Consider the following 8,852-nt stretch of genomic DNA (forward strand, 5'->3'; position numbering starts at 1 on the left):
ACCAATGGAAATTGTATAATAAAAATAATGATGTCATTAGAGAATGGATAAGAGGTGCATAGCAATGAGAAAAATGAGCTTTAACAAATCACCAAGAAGGGGACGATGAAATTGTAAGTATGAAAATGGGAGTGCTTAAATATGAGGAAAATTTTGTTTAAATGATTTTTTTCCTATATGTTTTCAATGTCAAAGATATTTTTGTGTTATTCAATCTTTACTAACATTGATTTTCTTTGGTGACATTCTATTTGGAAAGAGAGTGTTCATATGGATGAGGAGGATGTTTTCTTTGAAAACAATGAAGGAGTTGCAAATTTATTAGGTGTTCAAAATGATGGAAGCAAACAAATCACGACATCTATTTTAATGGGTGGTGGTGATAGCCTTCTTGAGATGGTTGAAACTATGGGACACTTTGTTGTCAATGAGGGTCATAGCATTCCTACTGACAACTATGTAGTCAATATAGTTGGTGCTCTAGTATCTATGTGTTATGTGTTTGTTGCAACAGTAGAAGGCACTTAAAATGTTTTTACTCCTCTATTGTCTTTTTTGTTGAAGTGAACTTTTTATTATTGTGTTGTTTCCCTTTTAGTTTTTTAGAAGACTATAGAAATGATTGTTTGTGGGGAACTAACTATAGAATATGTGAGACCTTGATTCATTCTTAAAGGGCAAGTTGAACCAAAAAATTGCCAAAATTTGGAAAATGTTGAAATAGAAGGTGCTGATAATCATGAGTTTGGGTCATTCTATTTGAAGAAAATGTTGGTTTGCTTTTCTCTTAATTGTTTGTATATTTTTTTGTTGTTCGATGCATTTTCTTAGCTCATTTTTTTTTTTGCGATTATGTCTTTTCCTAGGGAGGCTTCATAGAAGTGAGGACTGTGAGTGTGATAGAAATGGTTGGAGAGATGTTGTGATGGAATATATGCACTCTGATTCAAATGATCGTGTTGCTGCAACTTATTTTCTTGTTGATAGTAATATGCTTCCTAGTATGGTTGGAAATTTGGGTCAGTCTATTGGGAATGTTGGAAGCAACATTTGTGCCCGCACCTTTAGAGAAAATTTCCTTCATGATAGAGATTGTGGGGACACTTATATTCTTGGTGCACCATAGGTGGTTTATGCATTTATGTTTTCGATGGTTTTGCACTTGTGAATTTTAAATTTATATTTTTTTGCACATATTATGTTTCATGTTATTTCCTTTCAGCATGTTGGTCAGATGAATAATGGTCAAGGAACATATATGCATCGATTTCAAGGAATATCAGTTCCTCCAACCACACCTGGGCAGAGACACAATGAAAATAATGTGCATCCTCTATGTGTTTGTTGTGTTATTTGATTGTGAAATTTTACTTTTTTTTGTAGATTTCTCTTCATTCTCATAAAGGTTAGTTTTTTCCTTGGAAGTAGGGTTTGGACCACTCTATCCAATGTCAAAGAATGGATTCACATTCATTTATGGAAAGTAATGATGCAAGTAATGCTGTAATTTTCCATATATTTTCAAATCATCACTAGCCTAGAGCTGTGCTTACAAGAGAAAATGAAATTTCTCCCTCCCATTTTAGCAGTGACATAGTTAAGGTCCATAAAAACTTTTAGTCCAGGATTGATAGTTTGTCTACATTGCATATGTGACAAGTGTGAAATGAATGTTATCCTGGTATACAAGTTGTAGGATGGCCTGAGGAGCCCATTTGTAAAATATGTAAGGGTGAGAAAGGTACCCATCACTTTTCCAAATTAAACAACATGGATCCATGTGAACAACTAGAGGTTTTAAGAGTTTTGACCCAAGTAGAAGAGATGTTAATAGCATGGGTAAATCTAATTTCGCAAGTGTCGCATGATCATGGTGTTCAATATAAATATAGTGGGTACACAATAAGTTTTTTGCAAGATATTTCTTCCATTGTAAGGAAGCTTCCATTACGGGTTGAACAATTAGATTTTTTTATTGTGAGAAGATGAGGTGTTCAATCCAAATATTATGAATATTACGTGAAGAGACAATGTGTGTTGGATGGATTAGTTTACAAAATAAAAATGGACAAGAACTACATGGATGGTTAAGTTGACATGGATTCGGCTACTTCTCTCCTAGAAAGGCCTACAGATGTCTCTAGTAGGCTTCAATTTGTTGATAGCGATATTGATGAAATAGCTAGGGAGGATGCAGAGATTGATAGGGAGGGTACTAATTCTTTTCATTGTCACCCGTTGTCGTTTATTTCCTTCTTTCCTAATGAATCTAGGGAAGTTGATTAAATAAGAGGATTCATTGAGAACATAGATTACACATCCATTACACCAGTGGATTAGCCTAATATAGGTACATCTCCCATTAACGAATATAAGATTGAAGGATTGTTGGACATGGAATTCTCGAATTTATTCCCTACAGGAGATGGTGATTGGTTGCATACACATATTTGAAATGTTGAGATGCATGAATATGGTTTGTATTTACTCATATATTATGATCAAATATTTGGAAGCCATACTCAGTTTCAATATTTCTTTTGGAATATGATTTTGCATGATCGAAGTCAAGGAACAACTTCTTTCTTTTTGAAGAAGAGTATTCATGAAAATGCACGTGAAATTGTATGGGAGTTGCGGAAATAGCTACATGATATACCAGACAATAAATTGGATGAAAAATTAATATATTTTGGATCTTGTCTTAGGGGGAAAGGGCTTATTGGGAAAAGCGTCATTTTGAACTGACATACATAATCACCCAATTGGGTATCCCTACTTTATTGTTTACATTGAGTGCAACAGACACAAAGTGGCTTGAACTGCATAGTTTAATGCCTTCAAATAGCCATTGTTCCTGACAAAATGAGCATGCCAAAAAAATTGAAAATGTTATTCAGTACCCACATATAGTCATTACATACATGCACTAAAGATTCAATATCTTCTAAGAGGTGGTTTTGCAGAGATATCTTGGTGCTAAGGATTTCTAGTATAGGTTTGTTATCTTTCCCTTTTTCCCTTTTTTATTGATCGTTTAACCAAAAGGTATGTTCTAATAGTTGTTAGTTGTATGTTAATTGCATGTTTTTAATTATTTCACGTACGAGTGGTAGAATAGAAGTTCAGACCACATTCATGGATTTTGTGGTTTCCTAGAGCACTAGATATGGAAACATTTGATTGGTCCAAGTCTATTTTTGTTGGCACTACAAAGTGCTATTTCGACAAACATGTTGCTGCCTAGAATCCCCATGACATGCATCGTCGAAATGTCATGACCTCTCAAAGTTTGAATGACGATCCATACCTGTTAAATACGTAATTCTTTTTATTTTAATCCTAAAGAAGATTATGAGCATTTGGTGAATCATGTGGAAAGGCATGTGAAATGTAGCGTTAGTTCGTGTCTACATAAAAAAGGATCTATCCTTCTGTGTCATTATGATGCTCCTAGGGAGGTTTGTGTAGTGTCAACATTGTATATAGATGAAAAAGGGAAGAAAAAATGTGAACTGGCATGAAATGATGACCGTTTAAATGTTCACAATGTCAATCTTTTAACAACGTGGCAAGAAAATTTTCATTTCTAGTGAATTGTCTCTCAACATGTAATCTTTAAATATATATCGAAATATGCTTCAAAGGCATAGAGAAGATTAGAAAGTCATCACGAAATATTGATAAGTGTAGCTGGTGGGAGTACGTCTAAGGCTCCTGCGCTGTCTGCATATAGAAGGTTTCTTACTAAAATTCTTGTTGAGCGTGACATTAGAGCTCAAGAAACCCAGCATTGGTTCCCAAAACCCCCTCTTGTTTCTTGTAGATGCAATTTTTTATCTTTGAATGTTGGGAAAAACGTGTAAAAAAAGTTATCACTGTATTCTGATGAGGTTTCATGGGAAAACAATTTCATTCAGTTATATCAAACCTATCTTGTTTTTTTGGAAGCTTTGTGGTTGATATAAGCAACAAGATCATGGCGTTTTGATGCCAACCATAGGCAACAACCATGGATGTCGCAAGATAACATTTCTATTGTTCATGTTTGGCCATGATTTTATGTTGTTCCTGATGCTGGGTTTGAAGAGTTTGGAACCTTTTCACGGAGTGAGTTGCTTTTATACAAGCCATTTCATGACATTTCTTCTGATATAGGGATTTCAACTAAAATTATCATTTAGAATTGGAGGAATTTCAGATATTGTGTTCAACATGTTGATTGAGGCCCTTTTCTAAATGGAGTCGATGAAGAAGATGTTGATCCCCTTGCACATGAAGAAAATGTTGATCGAGACTTGGAAGAGTGGCAGGTTTCTTCCTAGATAATTCCTCCAAGCAATGTAAGAATTTTAGACCTTGACAATCCTGGTAGAAGGGACTTTGATATTCATTACAATTGGAAGGAATCAATGGTCCCAAATGATTTTTTGGAAAGAGGGATCCATCTTATAAAATATGCTTATCTTGGGGGTGTTGTAAATGTGAGCTTGGTTACGAAGACATTTTTGTCATCTTTGTGTCTATCAGACAAATAATTGGCTGATTTTGAGATTATTTTTCAACACCTTTTTATTTGTGGGAATGATTTAATTTTGAAAATGATTATTCATGGAACTGCTACAACTAGGAAGTCTTCACTCATTCACTATATTTATCACACTCTTTAAGCTTCAACAACAACTGATAAAAGACTATTTTTATTGTTCGATCTAACTGGTATAGTTTCTTTTAACATTCATGGAAAAAAAATACATTCTTCCTTAAAAATTCCTATGAAAGATATGAAACCATTTTCTGGCCAGACTCTAGTAGTATTTCAAGAAGAAATGATGCATATTTGCTATATATTGATTGATGAGATGATCTTAATAGGTATTATGCTTCTCATACAAATAGATTGTTGTTTACGAGAAGCCTTTTCTTGAAAGTAAAGGTTGTCATTTTGGTAGTAGGCCTGTCATTCTCATCACCGACCTTGGCCAATTACCTCCTATCAAGGATAAACCCTTGTATGTAGGTAGAACTGCTGGGAAAGTTTTGTGGGAAAGCTTCAACATTGTCGTGAGTTTGGACAAAATATATAGGCAGCAAGGAGACAATCTAAGACAAAGGACTTTTCGCAATATTCTAATCAATATTAGAAATGAAGAGCCTTTTCTTACTGACTGGGATCTTCTTATGATGCATGTTGATAGATTCTTGGATCGACAAGAAATGTTTTTATTTGATTCTTCTATTCACTTCTTCCCAATGAATAATCTCGTCAATTTGGACAACCAGAAGATGCTTAAATCATTAAATTTTCATGTTGTAAGATATGTTGTAGAATGCGCTAGAAGAAGAAAATTTGGTGAGAATGATGATGATGTGTTGGAGCGTGAAGTGATTCTATGTCATGGAGAGCATGTGATGTTAATGTGTAATTTGTGGGTTGAGGTTGTGTTGGTTAATGGTGCACTTGGATATATTGAATGTATTTTCTATGCACCTGGTTCGAAGCCTCCACAACTTCTGCAATTCGCTACAATAATTTTTGAAAAGTAATAGGGTGTTCCCTTTGATAACGACTGCTTTAATGTTGTGTCAATTGTGCCTATTGTTAGGTGGAATCTTAGACAAATTCCATTCAAAATGGCATGGGCGTTTACACTTCACAAATCACAGGGGATGAATTTGCAACGAGCCACTATGGATATTGGAGATAGAGAGAGGTTAGGTTTGATGTTTACATCTATATCAAGAGTGAATTCGATAGTTGGTTTGTGGATTTCACCGTCTTTCTGTTTTCAATGTTATGCTAAATTGCAAGACAATGCATATGTTGCACTTAGAAATAAAAATGAGGAACGATTGTAGACGATATGATTTTCAGGGTACTTGTCTTGATTTATGCTTAGTGTTTTGGGATGTTTTTCATAAAAAAATGATTGGTTGACTATAATTGTTGTTGTTTCTAGCTATTATTTGCATGGAAATTGATAGGATCTTGTTCTTCTTGCTGATGATTTAAATATAGTTGTTAATTGGTAAACTAAGTAAATTTACCATTTGGAAGTAATTGTGTGGGTAAGTAGCTTTTTTTTGAGGTAATGTTGTTCTTTGCTTAGTTGAATTGTACCTGTTTCTACTTTTTTTTCATTGTTTTGAATCTCTTTAGTTCTATGTATGATCATTTTTTTTGTGGATTTAGAATGAAAGAACCAAAAGCATATATCAACATTTTTGTTTACATTTATCTATTTATGTGTGCATGTACTAATTTCAATCATATCTTTCTATCAATGAAATGCAAATATGGAGAACAAAGATGGTGTGTATTAAATTTCAGAAATTAAAGTTATTGTAGAAACCATTAGTTTTGTTACCTATATTCGCACAAGGTTTGATAGAAGACATGGTTTCTATCCACATTTTGTTGATGAGCATATTCATGTTTTGAATGGAATTAAATTAGATGTTGAAACTTTATATCATTTGCAACAAAGAGAATTAGGAATGAAAATGGGAACGGATTGAATTGAAAGTGTAAGTATTGTGATCATTATCCTATTGATTTAAATTGATGTAGCTTCTATCACCGTCCTAAGTGTGTTTTGGAAGAGGTTGGCATAAAATAATTGTGTTTTGGTCAAATGTTGAAAGTTAGGTTTTATTGTGGAATTTGTTGTTGATGTGGGAACTAAAATATATCTCATTAAATATAATTTTATTTCTTTCAATGTTAGTAAATTCCATTGTTGTCATTGGTGTTATAATGTTTAAAATTGGTTGTCATTTTTTTTGTCACATTGCGACAAAGATAGTGAGAATGGGGCTTTGTCAACCATCGCCAACAATTGTTGGCGATTTCCAACCATTGTCGATCATGTGCAAATTCATGCTTTCTTCATTGCCTTTACTTTTTATTCTAAGTGTATTTTTCCTATAATCATAATAAAATTTAATTTTTTATATTTATATTGTTTTCTTTTAAATTTATGTGTACTTGGATTAATATTATTATATTTATTAAGTATTGAAAATACAATATTAATACTTTTATATAATTAGATTAATAATAATATCAATAATAACAATTATTAATTAATGTTGATAATAATATTAATTATTATTATTTTATATTATTAATTGTCAACACTTAACAATATTTTATTTTTATTATTAATATAAGACTATTATTAATACTAATAATTATTGTTATTCATAATATATTTTTTTAGTCAACGAGGTTTTGGATAAACGGTGATCGGGTGCTTTATTAAGGCACTCCTTAATGTGAAGTCACTGATAAAATTCCCCGCCCCAATCATAGTGATATATTAGACATGCTGAAGATGTAGTCATACCAAACTTTAAATAATAATAATAATAATAATTTTTTATGATTATTAATATTATTAATAATATTTTTATATTATTATTAATAATATTTTTATATTATTATTAATATAATTATTATTCATTTAATAATATTTAAATAATAATTATGTGAATAATAATAAAAAAACACAAATTTTATTATGAAATAATCATTTCATAATTATTCTAAAATAATTATTTTATTATTATTATCATCATTACATTACATTATATAACTAATTTAATTTATTATTATTATTATTATTATTAATTTATTATTATATATTATTATTATTAATTTTTAAATATTGTTATTATTTATTTGGATATTTTTTTTAATATATATTTATTAATTTATATCAATCACATTTATATTAAAATATCTCATAAAAATGCAGACCTCAGCAAACCAGATTTCTGGAGAAGAACAAAACGGAAACAAAAGAGTGCGGGATAAGCCAAGGGTAACTGCTGACTGGAAGAGATGGGAACGGAGCAAGGGAGGGGAGAGATCCCCTCCTATAAGGCAGTAATAATGGGGGAAGCAAGGAAGGAGCGGCAGAAGGAAGGAGAGAGAACAAATGAAGGCGAAACTTCAGCAGCAGGAGCACAAAGGAGATCAGGAGTACCAAGAAAATGTCTACCAAGGGCAACGAACAAACCCAGGTTTGTAATTCTGCCCAATAGATTAGAAAATTACAGAAGCTACATGAGAGATTATGCTTTGATTTGTAAGTTCGTAGGATATTGGCCAGCTGAGAAAGATCTACTTAGATGGATCCAACAGAGGTGGAAACCAAAAGGACATGTGGAAGTCAAGTTGGGAGCGAAAGGGTTTTTTACAGTAATATTCTCCAATCTAGAAGATAGGGAACGGATCTTTGAGGAAGGACCCTATTTCATGAACAATGCCGGACTGTTTATGAGAGACTGGGTAGACTGCTATAACCCAGAGAAGGAGAGGATGTTAGCTGCCCCGATATGGATAAGACTCTTCGGCCTACCAACAGAATTTTGGGACCCAGAGATCCTTAAAGGCATAGGAAATGCAATAGGATCGTTTGTAAAAGTGGCAGAATCGACAAAGAGAGGAAGATATACAACATATGCTAGAATATGCGCGTACATGAACATCACAGAGCCACTTCCAGATACAATAGAATTGGAATATCATGACGAGATCTGGCATCAAACAATCGACTACGAACATATCCCATTCCGCTGCAGAAGATGCCATGAGTATGGCCATTTATATCGTGAATGCCCCATTACTCTAGCCGAAAAGGAAAGGGAAGCGGAAAATGAGAGGAGAAATGCAACAAGAAAAGCAGGAGAAGAGGAAGAAGATTTCAGAGAAGTGCAAAGAAGGAAAAAGAGAGGAAGCAACAAGACTCAGATGGGCAAGCAAAAAGGACCCCAGAGCACAGAATCACCGAATAAGTTTCAAATTCTGCAGGAAGAAGAAATAGAAACAGAGGCAAACGAGGAAG

The sequence above is a fragment of the Pinus tabuliformis genome, chromosome 3_2 (genome assembly GCF_031772625.1).
Source record: "Pinus tabuliformis cultivar Carrire ecotype Pingquan chromosome 3_2, CPIR1, whole genome shotgun sequence".
Lineage (NCBI taxonomy): Eukaryota > Viridiplantae > Streptophyta > Pinopsida > Pinales > Pinaceae > Pinus > Pinus tabuliformis.